This window comes from Papio anubis, chromosome 8 (assembly GCF_008728515.1).
Source record: "Papio anubis isolate 15944 chromosome 8, Panubis1.0, whole genome shotgun sequence".
Classification (NCBI taxonomy): Eukaryota; Metazoa; Chordata; class Mammalia; order Primates; family Cercopithecidae; genus Papio; species Papio anubis.
In genome coordinates this window covers 105355838-105376788 of record NC_044983.1, presented here as the reverse complement: position 1 = coordinate 105376788, position 20951 = coordinate 105355838, and the positions used below count along the sequence as shown (strand labels likewise).

The window sequence follows — 20951 nt, the reverse complement described above, 5'->3', positions numbered from 1 at the left end:
CCTCACTGGCATCCCTTCTCCACCCAAGTCATCCACTGTAATGTGTTGGGTATATCATTTCTTGTAAAATGTGTAATGTTAATTTATATGTGGCTGTGGATTTTATTTATGTAATATATATGCTTGCAGGACTCGTGATTTATTGCAAATATATTAGATTAAGCAAATGATTTATAACATAATTCTTGCTGCTGTGAGGTTGCAGGACAGACTTCTATGAACAAAGAGTATAAACAGTGAAGCTGTTGCCAGAGAAAGAGTCATGTTGCAGTAAGTCAGGGTAGGTGGCTTCAGCAAGGCTAGCAGTAATGGCAACGATAAGTCTCCACATCGATTTCAAAGGAAAATTAAACAGATTTACTGGTAGATTTGATGTAGACTCTGAGCAAAAGAGAGAATCAAAGATGACCCAATGTTAAGGGGCTGAGCTGAATAATGAGAAAGACTATAAATGAGTGGCATCATGTTGAGGGAAGAATAAGAAATCAAAGTTCTGTTTTAAATAGGTTAAATTTGAAATGCTTATTTGATATCCAAAGAGCTAACACATAGACATTGAGATCACTTAGATCTACATCTAAAGTTTCATGAGGACAATAGGATAGAAATGTGAGTGCTATTTTTTAAGTCACGGGCTTGAACGAGCTCACTTCTGAGAGGATCAAGATCCAAGCACAGAACTCGAGAGCATTCTAAAAACTTAAAGGCCAAGAGGACAATGTCAGCAGAAGAGACTGAGAAGGATCAGCCTATGAGTTACAAGACAAAACAAAAATCATAACACGAATTTAAAACATGAATTTTGTGGTCCCCTGGAAGCCGAGTGAAGAAATGGTTTCAAGGAGGTGGTGAGCAACTCTGTTGAATGCTGCTTAGAGCCCTAGTGAGATGGAAACTGTGAATTGACCATTATATCAAAGTAACGATTGATCTTGACAAGAGCAGTTTCAGTAGAGTGATAAGATAAAGGCCTGACTAATTGAGTGAAAAAGAATACTAAGTAAGGAAGTATAGACAAGAAGAATAGACAAAGCTTTTGAATAGTATTCTTATAAAGGGGAGCTGAGAAATAAGGTCAGAGGAGGATTTGTTAATGGAAAATATTGCAGACCTTTTTCCTGGTAATGGGAATGATCCAGAAAACAGGGACCGGGGGTGGGATGTATTAGTCCATTTGCACTCTGCTATGAAGAAATACCCAAGACTGGGTAATTTATAAAGAAAAGAGGTTTAATTAACCCACAGTTACACATGACTGGGGAAGCCTCATGTAACATACAATCATGACAGAAGGCATCTCTTCACTGGGTGGCAGGAAAGAGAATGAGTGCCAGCAGAGAAAATGCCAGACCTTTATAAAGCCATCAGATCTCATGAGACTCACTCACTGTCATGAGAACAGCATAGAGGAAACCACCACCATGATCCAATTACCTTGGTCCTACCCTTGACACGTAGGGATTATTATAATTCAAGGTGAAATTTGGGTAGGGACACAGAGCCAAATCATATCAAGGCAATTGTTGATGAGGGTTAGAGAGAGAGACTTTCAGGTTCAGTGTCTTGTGTGGGTCAGAGAAGATAGTGCCCTGTAGCAAACTAGAGGCTTGGGTTGGATGGGAACACTGTCTACTCCTCTTCAGGAGTACATTTCTATTTCCTCTTTCCTGTGAAAGCAAATTATCCACATCACATTTCTCATAATACCATTAGTTTCCACTCCTACGTTATTTAGTCTACTCTTTTTTACAGCAGTGAGAGTGACACTGTTACACTCTTTTTTTTAATTCAGGGGGTAGATGTGTAGGTTTGTTACATGAATATATTGTATAAAGCTGGGGACGTGCTTCTTTAGAATAATTTATGTTTACTTACAGCTAACTAGGAGTTGACTTATATCATGTGTGATATCATGACTTTATATTATATCATGACTTATATACCTTGTGTGATTGAGACCCAGCAAATAAACTGCTTTAAGTCAGTGCTTTATTAGATCAGTTTTTCAACACATGGCCTTATGTTCCCTCAGGTGGGAGTCTCTGAGACCCACTCAGAAAATCAACAAAGTCCACATTTTTCCAACTATATATCTATGTGAGGTCAGATTATCTTATTTAGAGACCTCAACCAAAACAATATACAGGAAGATATTGAATGCATGAGCACAAATGAACATAAGAGAACATGTCTTCTATTGAAGAGATTTGCAAACCTCTAAAACAATTCTTCTTTGATTTGAAAACCTCTAATTTTTTTTTTGTTTTCAAAGACATAGTCATCGTAAATAAAATGTTGTTTATTTTAACATGTAATGTGTTTATTATTATTTCTAAGTGAAATATTACATATTTTTAAAATTTCTGTTTTAACTTTTAATATAGTAAACTGGATAGAGGTAAATCATAAAATTCAAAGCTCTTTTGAGCCTTCAATATTTTAAACAATATTTTTAACCCCTTATTTTAATGTAAAGGGTTCCTGAGACCAAAAACTTTGAGAATTTGTATATAAGATAAGCACTAATGTTCCTTGCCATTCTAAAATAACATGTCTCAGCTCTGTACCATCTCTCCTCAAATTGAAAGCAAATTGAAGGCAAGAATCATGAATTTTTAAAGGCTATTTTATTATTTTTCTCTTTATTAAAGATAGATTAAAGACACCTACTTTTTTGCCTTCTCTAACTAAAACTAACTCATAATGGGTGTTCAATAGATATTAGATGGATTCTTAAGTAAGAGACACTTACATAGATGATTAGGAAACAAGGGAAAGGGTTTCAGAGTGGGAGCACTGGGCCGGCTTCTTAGTGCTGAGACTTGAGCACATTGAAGTTGCTATTTCCTCTGGATTAGTTAGTATACATATTCTGGTGATGGAGAAAGCATTCGTCCCCCTTTAACCTGCCGTAAAGTATAATAATTAAGCTCAAGCACTTTGAGACCAGAAAGTTCTAAATTTAAATCTTACCTCTGTTGCAAAACGTGACCCTGGGTAGAATGCTGAAGTGGCTTGAACCTAGGGATTCACATATCTAAAACGGGAATAATAGTGCATAGTTCAGTGTGTCACATTGTTTTTCTTGTGGACAGAGCTCGAAAAGTGTTACTTAAACTTTTAGTTGCTGGATCATAAGAAGAGGGGATGGGTAGCTGGAGCCTAGGGCAAGGGGGAGTGGGAGAATTCAAGGTCATAGTTATTGACCAACAGGTATAAAAGTATTTCAGTATTTTAACAGTGGTAATCTATTGCCAAATGGCGCATAAAAACTGAATATCACTTGTAGTCATTGATAAGGGCGATACATGTGTTCTCCTCAAGCTCTCACCATATGTGATGTAGTAAAATAACCTCTTGGGTCAAATTCTGACATTCATCTAAACATTGAGAGAATGAGCACAAGAAACAGTCACGTAACTTGTTAAGGGAAACCCACTCTCTTCTCCAAGCATCATATTTAGCATTTTGCATAAAAGGACCACTCTGGGCAGATGAAAGGAAGCATGGAGGGCAGAAACAGCAAGTATGTACTAAAATCAGGTGACAAAATCCTCTGTGATGTCAAAGCACATAGAACAAACAGAACTCTAAACCACTGACATGATACTGCTGGGCTTGCTTGACTGATAAAATCCCTCCTGCAAGAGAGTGAGATCTGCACAGTCTTCCTAATCCATCTTCTTGATCCTATGTTAAATGCCATATATTTCATTAAAAATAATCTGTAATCTCTTATGACAACATACACCCTGTGATACAGATTTTAAGAAGTCCCAAGTCATGAGCACCAAAAGGTTGATTTTTGTTTAGGGGTCTTCAAGTACTAAATAATTGCTTCTTTATTAGAGATTTTACTTATCATTACACACCTGCAAAGCATTGTTTATACTAAATTATTTTTAACAATCATACAGATAACAAAAGCATGATTGTGATGTCTTTTAACTATCCAGACTGAATGCTGGACCCTCCTGAAAATCTGTCTTCATCCATTTCTCTTTCCATATCTGCAGTGAATCTCCAGTGCACTGAACCAGGTAAATTTTCAGAGACAGGCTCACGAAGTGCCCCGGATCTATTGTGCTCAGCAAATATCAGGATTTCACAGAGATACGCTCTATTCACATGACCACAAAGCTGCATACCTGGAGCAAATTGCCTGCCGTTCACTTGTTTTTAATCTCTACTAAAGTCAATGGCTTTAGTGGTTTAAGGTGATAAGAATGTAATCTAATTAAAAAACATGAGATGCCACAGACAGAAAATTGCAGAAGTCTCTTGTATGTTATAGCAGACATTGTTTTAATGTGCCCATTTTAATTTATAAGCAAATAAAACTAGAAGGGAATTACCATATTCATTAACATTTACTCAGTTTAAGAATATTCTAAATGTTTTATCCTGAATTATATATATTTACATTATATATTATAATCATTATATATAATGATAATAAAATATTATAAATATTTTATATATATATATATATATTTTTTTTTGAGACGGAGTCTCGATCTGTCACCCAGGCTGGAGTGCAGTGGTGCAATCTCGGCTCACTGCAAGCTCCGCCTCCTGGGTTCACGCCATTCTCCTGCCTCAGCCTCCCGAGTAGCTGGGACTACAGGTGCCCGCCACCACGCCCGGCTAATTTTTTGTATTTTTAGTAGAGACGGGGTTTCACTATGTTAGCCAGGATGGTCTCGATCTCCTGACCTCGTGATCTGCCCACCTCGGCCTCCCAAAGTGCTGGGATTACAGGCGTGAGCCACCGTGCCTGGCCTGTAATATATATATAAAAATATATATATATTTTTAAGATAGAATATTGCTCTATTACCCAGGTTGGAGTGCAGTGGTGCAATCGATCACAGTTCACTGCAGCCTCAAACTCCTGGGCTTAAGGCATTCTTTCACCTCAGCTTCACAGGTAGCTGGAACTACAGGCATGCACCACCATGCCCAGCTAATTTTTTATATTTTATAGAGATAATTTCTCACTATGTTGCCCAGGCTGATCTCAAATTCCTGGGCTCAAGCAATCTTCCCTCCTTGCCCTCCCAAAGTTCTAAGATTACAGGTGTGAGCCACTGCACTGGGCCATCAATTATGTTTTATTTATTTATTTGATAATCTGAAAAATGGATTCAGTCCAGCATCCAAGAGATATTTATCACAAATTAAGTTTATATAGTTAAATCTTCTCTATGTATAAGCTTACCTTAGCATAGGTAATTTCTAATATCCAATTTAAATATATTCTAAACTTTTTTTAGAGTTTAAGATAAAAAGTATTAACACTAATATTCCTGTACCTTGCATAGTATGCCATTAGCCGTTTCCACAAGCTTTTGTTCTAACTTCTTGATTATATCAATGCCAAGGTCTTCCCTTCTTTTGCTAAACTGTGCTTCTGTCCCATAATTCCTTGACATGTTTTACAGTGAAAACAATGCATAAATATTTGTGTTAGCCATTCATGAGTTTTACCAAAACTATCCAGATCCTACTCTTCTGAGCACTTAGTAAGATTGTATTTCCCGTTCCCTTTGAGGAAGAACAAGGTAGTATAACATTTAGTCAATGAGTCATAAGTAAAAGTGACATGTAACCCTCTCAAGTCAAAGCGTGTATTACATACATGAAAGCATCTAGAGCTCTCTTTATTTCTGTCATAGTGACCACAAAGCCTCATGATGGTGGCTATTTTGTTTGCCTGGTCTCTGAGTGACCACCGAGAGCAGAGCCCACCAGCTGATCTATGATGAACATGTAGCTTGAGGAAGAAAGAAATCTTCTTTGTTTTCAGCTAAAAATAATTGGGCTGTTTATTCTTGCAAGATAATTGAACCTATCCTGACTGAGCCTACTACAGCCAAGGGCACTTTCAGTTGCTTCCTCGGCCCTTGATCCCCAGTGTAAATCTAGCAAGGTAGGCTGCACATCCTAAGGCTTTGTAATCACCCCTTTCTCCATCTCCCTTGAAATTAGGCCAGGACAAAGTTCTAGCAGCCTTCTTTTATTATTTTTCAGAGCATAGTCCTTTTCTAGCATTGCTCCTAAAGCTGAAGTCACTTCGTAAGATGACCATACATTCAATCCCACTAATTACTCTGCGAACAAACAATGTTTTTCAAAGTATGTCTTAGAAAAACTGAGTTGGTCTCACCAACAATTTTCTTTTAAATGTAATCGTGTGTGTGTGTGTGTGTGTGTGTGTGTGTGTGTGTGTAGCCTTCACTGCATTTTCTTAATTTGGGGAGCTGTTAAGATTAACAGATTTTAGCTGTCAGTCATATGTTAATCATGTTGGCTGGGAATATTGGGTGGCTCACACCTGTAATCCCAGCACTTTGGGAGGCCAAGGTGGGAGAATCGCTTGAGCCCAGGAGCTGGAAACCAGCCTGGGCAACATAGTGAGACCTCATCTCTACTAAAACAAAACAACAATAACAAAAAGGAATATGGGTGTCACTCAGGCTAGCCAGTCAGAGTACGTTGCTATGAGAAGAACATGGTTGATACAAGGACAGGCACTGGGCCTAAGCAAGTCCAGCCATAAGCCCTTTGAGGGGTTGACATAGATTCTGGTCCAAAGAAGGTCGTGTTCTTTTTCCATAAGATCACAATGTGTAAGGATGATATACATACTGGTCTGCCAGGGATCATCCTATTGTTACATGGAGAGAGCCTGACCGAAAAAAGGAAATGAAACTAAAACTGAGAAAAAGAGTTGTGTCGAGGGGTGTGGGGGGGATGGTGAGAACAGGGGTTTCTGATGACATCAACTGACTCCTTTTAGTTATATCATGCCTAAGTTTTGAGTCTCCTAATTTTGAGGAGTCTTGTAACTTTTGTTTGTTATTTGTTTTGTTTTGATGGAGCTAGTTTTAGTTGGCTCATCAACAAAAGAGTCTTTTCCCCTGACTCCTCTTCTCCCACATATCTGTTTGGATACTCCCCACATTCCTTTTGGATTTCCAAGTAAAAACAGTCACCAACACAGAGGGCTCTGGCCTGGCCACATTGATGTATGTATCATTTTTGCTTTTGTACTTCTTATATAAGTTTGCATTTGTGTGCTGTGATCCTGTAGAAAGCAAAGTTTTTAGAGTGTAGTTCACTGTTACATCTCTCATATCTAGTATAAGTGTCAATATATATTTGTCGAATACAGGAAGAGATGAATAAATGTGTGTTCTCTCACCACTATGGCCACATTAGTTGTCTTACTTAATTCTGCTTTTCCCTGGGTCCACACGATCTTTATCTATATGGCAAAAATGAAAATACTTTTATGACAAAATTTAAATTGGTCATGACCTTAACTTTCCCTCTTCTTCTGCCTAAATGCAGTTTCTTTGCAATAGATTCCCCTTGCTGTCCAGCTACATTCTAAGAAGCTACACTACTTTTCAAAATCACCTGAATACTATTTAGTAAATTACACTTTCAGTAAATTTTTATAGGTTTAATACCTAAACACTTAAGGGACTAATTTTCAGAACAGTGCCCTTGTGGCAATGAAAACAAAAAGCAATTTCTTCCAAAAGTTTCTACGTCCCTGACAGGGAGTAGCTAAGACAAAGAGGTAAATTTTATTTTGTTATCAAATTTTTACTTTATTAGCACTATTCAGCCTCACAAACCCTTCCCCCAAACTACTTTCCCGTTCTGTATTCACTGACAGCACAGTTGACCATGCAAATCAGATAGATAATAGATAGGTAGGTAGATAGATAGATAGATAGATAGATAGATAGATAGATAGATAGATGTATATATACATTACACACTCACACACACACACGCACACACACACATACCCTTGCATTCACTTATGAAATGGCGTATTGCCTCAAGAATTATATCAGTACAAATTAAATGAAATCCAAAATTAAAAATGGATTATGAGTATTGAGAACATACCTTTTTTTCCTCTTTTCCAAGTCTCCACAGCAAGGGAAATTGTTTTAAAGGGTCAATCCACAAAGAAGGAGAGAACAGAGACAAAAAAGTAATACAGATTTAGACATCGAAAAGCAGATGCATTTGAGTAAGCCAAAGCTTAAATTGCAATGAGGAATTTCAAAAGGCAACTCAATTTACCATCCAGAATTACCAAAGTGCTGTGGAATTGGTAGCTTCCAGTCCTTCTAAAGATTGTGGAGAAAAGAACTATTTCTTATTAATAAGTGATTAATTGAATATTTATTTAAGAAACAGTCATAACTCCAGATGCCGTCCCTTACATTTGCAAAAACTAAAGTTTTACTCTGCAACAGTAATGCAGAGACTTCCTATTTCAGACTGTATACAAGATGCAAGGACTCTGACCCACTTACCTCTCTTGTATTTCAAAAGGCTGACATCTAGGCTTTTGCTCTTCAAAAGAAAACTAGTTAGTTTCTGCTTTGAGGAATATGTACAGTATGGCTACACAGCCCTGCCAGAACATCCTGTAGTGAAGCTCACAGTGAACAAATGCAATCATGTTCTCAGAGTCCCCAACCAGCCTTTAAGTTCCTCACTGTTACTGGTGAGCAGCCATCATAGATTATGAGACACTTGAAGAAAGCCTCTGTGAAAAAAAATCAAGACCAAGTAAAAACAGAAAAGGGTAATTTAAAGGGAACAAAGACCATGAAGTGTTAGTATGCATATGTTAAAAAGGAAAATATTATAATAAAATTAGACCCGATGCTATCAAAATGAAGAATTAAGATAATAAAAAATAAATACCCTGGAAAATTAAAAGAAAATTATAGCAAAAGGCTTTACAATATTAATATAAGTTAAAAGGTAGAATTTAGGACATCCATTATGTTTCAAAAGTTGCTAAAAGGAGATGAAAATAAGAGATAAAAGATAAAACTAAATCAGCAGACCATTGCACAAATTTCAATAGCCAAAAGATAGCAGTTCCAAAACAAATGAACAGCAAAAACTGGGGAAAAGAAATACTCTCTGAAACAATTAAGAGATCTTCCACAAATAAGAACATGAGTTTGTACATTGAAAGGACACTTCAAGTGCCCAGCATGAAGGATGAAAGAGACCAACTCAGCCATTTTATCTTTCATTTTCAAACCACTAAAGACAAAGAACAGCTCACCTAAGCTGCCACAAAAGGAGAAGAAATAGTCACATACATTGGATGAGAGACTAGTAAGGCTTCATATTTGATAGCAAGAATACTAACATATATACATAAAAATCATTTTAAATTTAGAATTTTATGTCTAACCAAGCCTGCACCTATAAGATATCCCATTCAAGGTTCAGTGCAGGAAACAGAGACAACCATAGTTAGTGTCAAGTAGTATGGCAGGGTATCAAATGACTGAAGAAACAGACTTTATGTTGAGCTTTCAGGAATGACTTTGAGAGCTTTGCTAACAAACCAGGCCACCAAAGGACTACTACCTCCTCCTCTATTCAAAAGTCACCACACTCAGGAAGTCTCCATGATCAAAATATACCTGTCCACAGTGGTGCTTTCCAATAAAACTTGGCAATTCCTTATTAATAAATTTAAAATTTGTGTAAGTGTATCTTATTGGCACAAACCACAGCACTTTTAGAAGCCCACTGTGTGGAAGTCTCAAAAATAGAGTTTTTAGCCTTCCATACACTAAAAGACATTTGGAATTGATGCTGAATAACAAGTCAGTGTACCCATGTAACAAATTCTTAAAAACATATTTCTCAAATATTCTTTCTCTTGAAGTTCCTGGAGGGCATATTTCATCTCTCTAAACCTAGAGACAGTAAGACATATACAGAAAACAAGAGACACAGCAACATGGGCAGAAGACGAGAGGACCTCCCAGGCAAATCCAGGATAACAGCTGTGTCCCAGGCAAGGAGGGCAAACTAGGGTTGGAGCAAGTGAGAAGGTTTTGGGAAAGACTTGTTCAGAAAGATGGAATAAATAGAATACCTGAGGTGTCTGCAGTCTTGGTTTTAGTGAATAACCAATTTGAGACTGGATTAGTGAGAAATACATTGAACACTAAGCAAATGATAAAGATGAGAGTTTCAGGTGGGGAGTGGTGGGAAAGTGAGCAGGAAAGGCAAGTTATCAAAATTTCTACTCACATATATGATATATCCTCAGAAAAGGAAACAAAAAGCATTAACTCCTCTTCTTCTCTATAGCCTAAAGTTGAAAAAAATCAAGGAGGAATAATAAGCATGTTATTTCAAGCATAGAAGCAAGTATTAAAATAACTAAAATTAAGTGAGTGTAATTGTCTTTAGGGAAACAAATTAGGGGAAAAGAGTGCATGGATTTCTGTTTTCTGTATCTAATCATATAGAATTGTTTGATTATTACAACTACAAGCATTTAGATGTTGAGTAAAAATTAAAACTTGGGGGAGGATTTGAGAAATAAATTATAGCTCTTTATGTTACCCCATTCTTAAAATAAATCTATTCTGCAAAGGCATACAAACATTTTTAAAATTAATCTCACAATCAATTCCTCTTTCAATGTTGGCTACATCTGAAATAGCAAAGGCTGCTCCAAGTCTAGAAATATGATGACATATGATTCAGCAGTAGCTTTAAAAAAGTCATATGCTATTTGAGAATTCATTAATCATTCACTAGATGGGGCTAACACACTGTGGAGAGGTGATGACTAACTAAACGCTTCCATTTTGTAAGTAATAACCGCATTCGAAAGGAAATCTATTCTGTAGATCTGTTAGGTAAAAATTTGCTATTAGACAACATTATTTCAATTCCATTTTATAATATAAACAGAAATTGTTCACTTGTAATAAAAAGGCCAAGTATTATAGGATTTTAGATTAAAAAAACAAACAAACAAGCAAAAAAAAAAAAAACCTTTAGTGGTTATCTACTTGAACTTCCCAATTGTATGTATAGGAAAACTGTGGTCCAGAGAAAAAGCACTTGCCTGACATAGAGCTAGGCATAGTGCCCAGGCCAAATATCCAGATCTGCTGAAAGAAAAAAGCCTACTCGTCTGAGCCATGTAGGCAAAAATCTTACATAACAAATGTGTATTGAGCATTGTATTGCGACACTGGGTTTAGGGAAGATATAAAGATGAATCAGAATCTCATCCCATTCTGAGGCTCTTGGGAAGGGGTGAGTCTTCACTGAACGTGGCGGAAAATGTAAACAATATGTGGCAAGAGTGCAGGGTTTAGTAAATTTAAAATGTCCAAAAATTATTTTCTAGTCCTCATATTGAGAGATAAAGCTTAATTTTGTTCCTTTCATGACTGGCCTGGCATTAGTGACTTGTTTGGCCTATAGAAGGCAGTGAAAGTGGGATTTGGGATTTCCTCAACCTGGCTTCCAAAGTTATGAAGTCAAGCAGCTTCCACCTGAGCCTTTTAGAATGTTTGCTCTCAGGATGCTTGCTCTTAAAATCTGCTTACCCTTCTGTGAGTTGCCAAAGTGCTGTGGAAAGACCAACTCTAGTTGCTCAGACCTAACAAACAAATGAAGAATGCATGCATTATTTTTAAAATGGTACTGATACAATTACTTGTAAAAAATCAAAAGTATAATAGATGCCTTTATATGTAAAATATGTAAATAGATATGTAAAATATGTAAAATAGATACCTTTATCCCATTATACTTCCATTATACATTATAAAACATAAATTGCAGGTAAATTATATATTAAAATGTAGTACTTAAAATTTAGAAGAAATAACCAAGTGAAATTTCTCTAATCTGTAGATAGAAAGACTTGTGTATATAAAGGTAATGGGAAAAAATTACAAAGCAAAATATCTGTCAACTTTAACTATAAAAATAATTTGCTAAAACTTCTAAGAAAAAAAAAATCATCCAGAATAAAATGTTTCATTTTTTTAAAAAAAAAGATTAATGAGATATAATTTCTGTCTTAAAAAGAGTGAACAAATTAACGAGAATGCTATATATCCAACAGATATAACGGATTCAAAGCAAGGGAAGAGTGTGAAAGAAGAGAGGTTGACTTCATATTTAATGTGTAAGCTTTTCAAATTAGGAATTAGTCATGGTTTTCTTTTAAAATGTAGTCTTAGCAAGGGTAGGGTGAGTCCACTAGTGTGTGGGTGCAAGAAAGCTAAACAGATAGAAGACTGCCTTTAAATACTTTTCTATTGAGAAACCCTATTTCAGCATTGAAACACATAAACTTCCTAATGTTGAATCGCTAATATAAACTTTATTAAAATGAAATACATTTTACCCTTATCAAAATATATTTACCAATTAGATAGGCAAAGACTTAAAAAAAATGATAACACTTCATTTTGGAGACTTTGCAGAGAAACACTCTCATTCATACCCAGTCACTACTGATGGCAATATAAATGGGCCTAAACTTTCTTTCTATAAAATTGGAAAATGTACATTCTATTTGAATTGGCATTTAATTTCTGAAGTTAATCATAAATGTTGATGTATTAATACACAAATATGAAATGTTTTCTTTACAGGGATATTTATTATAGCATTATTTATAATAGTAAAATATTTGAACCTAAATGTGTAACAACTGTAAATTGGACACAATAAATGTTTATGCTAGTCTCTCCTTGGGTTGTTTAGCCATACCTTCATGTGTTAGAAACCATCCTTTACTCTTGTCTACCTGTAAATAACAACAGAATCCTAGCAGCCACTTTACACAATGACCTTATGCCTTAAATCTCATAAAAATGAGGTGAGTGTAATCACCTTCAGGAAAAGAGAGTAGCAGGGAATTTTGTATTTTGTATCTAATCATGTAGATTCATATAACTATTTCAATTATGTGAATTTATATGTTGGGTAAAAATTAAAATTTGGGGGAGGATTTGAGAAATAGGTTACAACTCTTCATGTTACCCTAATTTTAAAATAAATCTATTCCACAAGGGCATGCAAACATTTTCCAAAATAAGTCCCAAAGAAATTCATGTCCTGACTCTGGCTATCCCTAAAACAGCAAAAGTTCAGACCTCATGTAAGTTGGTTCAGTGTTTTGTAGCCCAGGAAGAAGTTACCAATGACTAGAAAAATAGAATCATTACAAGCTAAATTCCAATACATGATTATTCATTGAGGCTGCAAATAATTCCTCCAACATATTTTGCAAGTCAAATATATGAATGAGCATTGGATTTGATGATGCGAGCGTCCAGTTTTAAACAAAGCACTGACATTTCATTAAAAGTGTCACCATTGAAGATGAAACCTTCAAAGTTAAGTTGGCAGCTAGCTATAAGTATTTGGTTTGCAAACCTTCTCGTATTCAGGTACAAATATCACGTCCAGTCACATGCACCAGAAGATCTTCAGGGGATCCATGAGAGACCATTGTTACTCTAAAGCACTTGAATTGTGCAAAATCCAATTACCTCTAACACAGGCCATCCTGTGAAGAAATGATTTCAACCCTCCATCCATCAGTCTCATGTGAAGTAACTGAATGCTGATCTATTCTCCTACCGAAAATTTTGTTTCTGACACCAAGCTGGAGAATCCAATAACTCGGATGTAGGAATTGTGACAAGGAACTGAATATTTTTATTAGATCTAATGAAGCTGTGCTTACATTACACATTGTCTGTGTCACCTGGAAACAAATCTGAAAACTCTCTGGGTATACTACTGGATGTCACATGTTCATTCCTTGTTATTAAAATAGCTGTGAGAATTCTCATTGTCTAACTTTTACCACCAAGCCTCATCCCTCTAAGCATAATTGGATGTAGAGTATAGTATGTTCAAAGATAATATCTTTGTTATTAATCGAAGTTTCCTTCCCCATATTTCCTGATGCCTCTACTTTTTCCCAACATTCAGGTAGCAATGACAGTTTTACATTTACACTACCTTCAAAGGGTGACCAAGAATAGATAGTCAGTTCTTGACCTATAAAATTCTTTCTTCCAGTTAAGCCTGTGACTTACTAAGGAAAATGATTTCCCTGGATTCATGGCTGTTATAGAAGGAGAAAGATATTGCCTCAGTAGAAATTACAAGATGCAGAATCTGGATGAATCATCGCTACTGTGGGTTCAGAAATTCCAGTAACCACGTCTTCTGAGTTTCTTATAATTATGTTTTTCATTTAGTCAAAGTATGCAGCAAACATGTGCCTTGATGTACAGCACATGAGATAGCTGATTGAATTTCATTTCTGCATCACATGATTAAGTCTTATACTAAGTCATTAAGCCATTTCACCTATTCTTAGCACAGTAGAAATTTATCTTTATGAGCAACATTTTCCACTTATTTCAGCCCATTAAATGTTTACATACTTAGATAAAATAAATACATAATATATTTATATGAAATATCTACATACATAACCATGTTTTAACATGTTATTTTGGGTCAGTAATAGAGTAATATTAAAGACTAACTTATTCATTTCTACATTCCCCCCCACTATGCTATATATAATAAATAGCATCATAGGTAGCATGATGAATTATCTCATAAGATAAAGATAAAATAATGCATATTTGAGTCAATGAATTTGTGTTTAAAACCTATTTTCACCCAGTACTAACAAGGTGATCATGGGTAAGTCAATTTACCTCTCTATGAAATGTCGTATTCATTAATAAGGTTAATAATAATAGTAATAATAAAAGGATAACCTCTACCAAGTACTTTATGCCAGGCACTGTCCTAAGCACTTTGCATGTAGTAACTCATTTGATTCTCATAAAAACCTTTGATTTTGATAACTATTCAAGTCTCATAGGTAAAAAGTCTGAGACACAGAGAGAGTACTAACTTGAATAAGGTAGCGTAGCTATATGTGACACATCGATAATTGGAATTCAGAAAGCATGTATCAGAATCTACACACTCAATACTACTCTATATCACCTCTCTTAAAGTTAAGAACGGAATTAATTAGACATTTTAAAAAGTTTTCCCAATGTATAAATGAGAGAACATATGTATAGCACTCAAGCCAAAAAGGAATTGACAGGGTAGAATACCAATATTTGGTGTCTTCTTAATTTGTAGTTGTATGATATAAACACATTAGACTTATTAAACAATAGTCTGTTAGTATCACATTTATTTAAAAGAACAGCAGAGAGGCATGGTTCTAATACCTAATTAGCAGCTGGACTTGTAGTTTTTAAATCCACTATGTAATTTGCTCCTAATTATGACTACGAAAAAAAGTGTTTCTAGTTAATAGTTCATGGTACTAGGCTAAGAGAGGTTAAATAATTTGCCTCCATCCCAGAACAAGGAGGTGGAAGAGCCAGGACTTTTCCCCTGGTTCTGCCCTTAAGAGCTCACTACATCATTCAGCAAAACCTCAACAGATGGCACTGAGTCACTAAAGCCCAAGTGACATGCAGGTTTTGAAGGTTACAAAAAGCACTATCATACTACATTGTACACATGTTAAATAGTAGGGTCTGAGTTGTATTTTACTGGAAATTATGGTACATAATGAACTTATGACTGAAACAATTAGTAACAGCTCATAAAATCTTCATTGCCTTGAGTTACACATTTTTATCATCCCATTGAATTAGGAGCAAAACATGATTAAAATTGGGGTCAGTGTAAATGATATTTCTATAACCATAATTATTGTATTCTTGTATGTTATTTTGTACAGATGAAAGAGAAAGGGTAACATTAGATGTGAAAAAACTTGGTGTAATAGTTTATTTTTACCCTTCGATTAAAAAGAAATCTGTTGCCATGGAATATAGATTAAACCCATCCTATGGAAAAATATTTTCACTGACAAAAGATGCAATTGAAAGCAGTTTTCCATTTCTATAGTTGACTAATTTAGCTGAATGTAAATAAACCCATGATAATAATTATGTTATAGATTATCAAAAGGTAGAAATCTTCAGTTATGAACAAGTTCTGATCTAGTGTACAACATGAGTGGTGATGGATGTGTTAACTTGATTATAATAATTAATATAATATTTTCATATTCAATGTATATGTGTATCAATCACATTGTACATTTTGAATATATATAATCCTTATTTTTCAATTAAATATTTTAAATATTTTTAAAAAGGAACTGAGGCCCCAAGAGAGCAAGTTCAAGTTAACCCAACCAGTCGGTGGCAGAGTTGGAGTTTGACCACAATGAATACTAATTAATTTAGAATGGGATATAATTCAGGAAACCAGCAATGAAAGTATTTTTAAAAGTTTCATGAAGCCAGTAAGAAACTAGGATTGGAATTGCGGGAATGGTGATGAAAGGCAGTATTGATTAGTGGTTAAATATCTGGGTACTGCCATGAAAATATCTAAATTTAAATCTAATCTTTATCAGTTATTTGCTCTGACTTTAGTGGGGGGCACAGAAATTTTAGGTCATAGACTCTTTACCTATAAACTGGTGATGATTATAAAAGCACCTCTGAGTTATTGTGAGAAGTTAGTGAGTTAAGTTAGTGAGTTAATGTCATAATCTTTATAGGAGAACACACGAGATATAAGAAATATTAAATTATTATTATTATCAGGATGACATTTTTAAGTTAGAGAGTAGTCAACTTTCATATTTTGATGAAGAGATGAGACCATCTAGGGAAAGTACCTGGGGTAAGAAGATGACCTAAGAGAGGTTTTTTAATTATTCAACATTGAAAGAATTGATGCTGGGAAACAGGTCCCATGAAGAGATTATTAATAAGGAATAATTCAGAGAATTAAGGAGAAAGATTGAAAATGCTAATGTCATGAAAGCCAACTGTTTTAACAGCAAATTCTAGAGAAATGGTAAGGCAAGTCCTTCATTTTTCTGTAAGATTTCCTTGAAGATAATACATTTCCAGTTTTATTGGGGCATAAGCTGCATAAAATAACATTCAGCCTTTTTAAATTTTTTTCTGAGACAGAGTCTCGCTCTGTCACCAATCTGGAATGCAGTCTCAATCTTGGCTCACTGCAACCTCCAACTCCCTGGTTCAAGCAATTCTCCTGCCTCAGCCTCCCGAGTAGCTGGGATAACAGGCACGTGCCACCATGCCCAGCTAATTTTTGTATTTTTAGTAGAGACAGGGTTTCACATGTTGGCCAGGATGGTCTCGATCTCCTAACCTCATGATCGATCCACCTGCCTCGGCCTCCCAAAGTCCTGGGATTACAGGCATGAGCCACCGGGTCCGGTCAAAGTTCAGCCATTTTAACTGTACAATCTGACGTGTTTTGGCAATTGTATACAGACATGTAACTGTTAGTAAAGAATAACTTTTAAATGGAAATTCATGACTCCAGTACAAATATAAAATAAACATGTATCAAAGATTTTAATTAATTCAGTAATTAATAAGAGAACCACAAACACACTATACTCATTCAAAGGAGAACACAAAGACCATATGAGCACATCAAATTGGTAAATATCTACAAAGCAATAATCAATTGCTATCCATGAGACAAGTCTCCATTTCTATTAACAAGAACTATTTCCCTTATTAGCAGTTTTCTACAACTTACAGAGTTGGAAAATAGATTAAAAAATTGAAAGTCACAGAAACCTTATACAAATAATTCAGAATAATGTTCTCTAAACAATCCATAGTTCCATTGAAATCTTGGCAATCTTTTAATCCACTTTAAAATCGTTCACAATTTTCCTACACTACCACCATAATAAAAATGTACAATATTTCCATTCTTAATAAAATTTTGCATTTATCTTCTGTGATGCCTGAAATATAGAAAAACAAATATGTTAAACTTCAGCTTTCAACCCTGAGAGAGTTTCTAGGCTGTGGTGCAGGAAAAGAAACATTGGCATTCACCCAGAGTTTAACAGAGCTGAGAGTATAGAGAAGCAAATCAAATATATATACACACATATATATGTATATACATAAAATATATATGTATATATAATTATATATATAATGACCAAGTAGAATTTAGCACAGTAATGAAAAATTGGTTTATTAATCAAAATCAGCAAATGTAATTTAACACATCAAGAGACTAAATTAGAAAAACCGTAAGATCATCCAAATTAAGGCAGAAAGACATTTGAAAAAAAATAGCCCCCATAACTAGTTAAAAACAAGCAAACACAAAACATACTGTTAGGAAATTACAAAAAAAAAAAAAAAAAAAAAACCCACAGAAACACCCTCAATCTCATAAAGTGAATCACACAAAAAACTTGCACCTATCATATCCCATCTACCAGCACCTATGCCCACAAACATCATCAGTGGGCCTGAGAAAAGACCCACCCTGTATGGCAGAACCCCTCCCAATGTCTGTGTATACTTACTGTCCAAGGGGACTGGGGATTGATCTGCCTCACCAGCTGCCATCAGAGTCCACTAATGCCTCCTGTGAGCTGAGGAGGGGCCACTGAGTCTGTCACCACCACTGCCACCAGTACTCACCTTCATGTGCCTCCTGGAGGCCTGGTGACTAGCCTTCCCAGTCCACTGCTGCCACCAGTGGTGCCCATGTATGCCACAGGAAGGTCTCAAGATTTACCCACTGCTGCTACTGCCATCACCAATGCCACACCTGCTGCGCAGAGGCCCAAGAACCTTCCTGCCCATCCAGTCCACAATTGCCCCTGCTGGCACCTGAGCAAGTTACCTGGAGGCCCAAAGATCAGCCCACCCAGATTCTTTACCACTGGAGTCCACATACACTACTTGAGGGCCCAAGGTCAAGCACACCACTGCTGCCACCACTAATACGTAAGGATTGACCCACCTGGTACCCTCTCCCCAGCAAAGCTCCACTGCAGCCTTCATTATCACAGTCTAAGCCACTGAAGAACTTAGATACCACTGATACTCAATAACAGCTGAAGAGATCATACGGAGCATACACTATTGAGCCCACCCAAAATCAAAGCCAAAGTACCATATCCAATGTGCTCTATAGATACATCTATAAGAAAATATATATTCCTATGAAAGCCAATTCATAAAATTTGAAGAAGTGATACCTGCTACACCAAATGTGCAGATATCAACATAAGGACAGAATAAACATGAAAAAGAAACAAGGAAATATGACATCTCCAATGGAACACAATTATTCTCCAGCAATAGGTTCCATGAAAAAGAAATCTATGAAACAATTGAAAAAACATTCAAAATGATGATATAAAAGAAGCACGAAGAGATGGAAAAGAAAAAACATAAAAAACACAAAGAAATCAGAAAAACAATTCATGATCTAAAGGAGAAATTCAACAAAGAGTTAGATTCAGAAAAATGAAGCAAATAAAAACCCTGCAACTGAAGAATTTAATAAATGAAATTTTTAAATACAATAAACAGTTTCAACAATAGACTAGATCAAGCAGAAGAAAAAATTTCTAAACCTGAAGTCAAGTCTTAAATTACCCAATGATGCCCAAAAGAAAGGAAATCTGTATATCAAAGAGATATCTGCACTCCTATGTTTGTTGCAGCACTGTTTCCAATAGCTAAAGTTTGGGGCAACCTAAGTGTCCATCAACAGATGAATGCACAAAAAAAAGTGGTACATATATACACTGGATAACTATTTGACCACAAAAAGAATGAGATCTAGTCATTTGCAACAATATGGATGGAACAGAGATCATTATATTAAGTGAAATAAGCCAGTCACAGAAAGACAAGCATCACATGTTCTTACTTATTTGTGGAATCTAAAAATCAAATCAATTGAACTCATGAATATAGAGAGTATAAGGATTGAGTACAAAAAAATAAAGAATGAATAAGAATTACTATTTGATAGCACGATAAGGTGACTGTAGTTAGTAATAAATTTCTTGTATATTTTTAAGTAACTTAAATAATGTTACCGGATTATTTAACTCAAATGATAAATGTTTGAGGGGATGGATAAAAAATAAAATGAAATAAAATTACCCAGTTAGATAAAAAGGAAAATAATAAAGCAATAAAAAAGAATAAATAAATCTTATGTGACATAGGGGACATCATGGAGTAACCAAATGTTTGAACTAAGTGTTCTAGAAGGAGAAGAGATGAATGGGCAAAACATAGAAAATCTTTTAAACAAAATAATAGCAGAAAACTTCTCAAGTCATGCAACACATATAGACGTTCAGATAGGGGAAACTTAAAAATTTCCAAATTGATTTAACACAAAAAGATCTCCAAGGTATATTAGAATCAAACTGTCAAAAGTCAAACAAAGGGAGAATTATAAAAACAGCAATTATTAAAAAAAGAGATAATGTCAAGTCATATATAAGGGAATCCTCATCAAACTAACAGAGGATTTCTCAGCAGAAATCTTACAGGCCAGGAGAGAATGGGATAATATATTCAAAGAACTGAGAAGAAAAAAAAATGTTAGCCAATAATACAATATGCTGCAAAGCTTACCTTCAAAAATGAGGAAGACATAAAGTCTTTCTCAGACAAGCAAAAACTGAAGGAATTCATCACCAATCAACCAACTCTACAAGAAATAGTTAAGTGAATTCTGCATGTGGAGCAAAAAGATAATATTTGCAATTATAAAAACACACAAAAGCATAAAACTCACCGGTACAGCAGACACTCAAGTGACAAAGAGGAATAAATCAAATGTTACCATTATATAAATTCACCAAACCACAACGATAAACAATAAAAGGGCAAGAAAAGAATACAGGATATATAAAACAATCAGAAAACAAATAACAAAACAATGGGAGTAAATCCTCATTTATCAATAACCTTGAATATAAGTGTACTAAATTTCCCACTTAAAAGACAGAGACTAGCTGCGTGAAATTTTAAAAAAATGATTCAAATTACACGAAGCCTATAAGAAACTCACTTACCTCTAAAGACACATATCTGAAAGGGAAAAGGGGTAAAAAGATTTCACGAAAATAGCAACCAAAGATGAGCAGGAGTAGTTATATTTATATCAGATAAAGCAGACTGGCTGGGCGAAGTGGCTCATTCTTATAATTCCAACACTTTGGG

General features: G+C 35.3%; 1 long non-coding RNA gene across 1 annotated transcript in view; it reads right to left on the bottom strand.

Moving 5' to 3' along the window:
• Positions 1-5060: 5060 nt before the first annotated feature.
• LOC110743996 overlaps positions 5061-20951 on the bottom strand; it is a 63568-nt gene continuing 47677 nt past the window's right edge. The window contains exons 2-4 of the long non-coding RNA XR_002523930.2: positions 11421-11473; positions 10102-10162; positions 5061-8581 (exon numbers count right to left, since the gene is read on the bottom strand). This is a non-coding gene — a long non-coding RNA (uncharacterized LOC110743996). The remainder of the gene's footprint in view (positions 8582-10101; positions 10163-11420; positions 11474-20951) is intronic.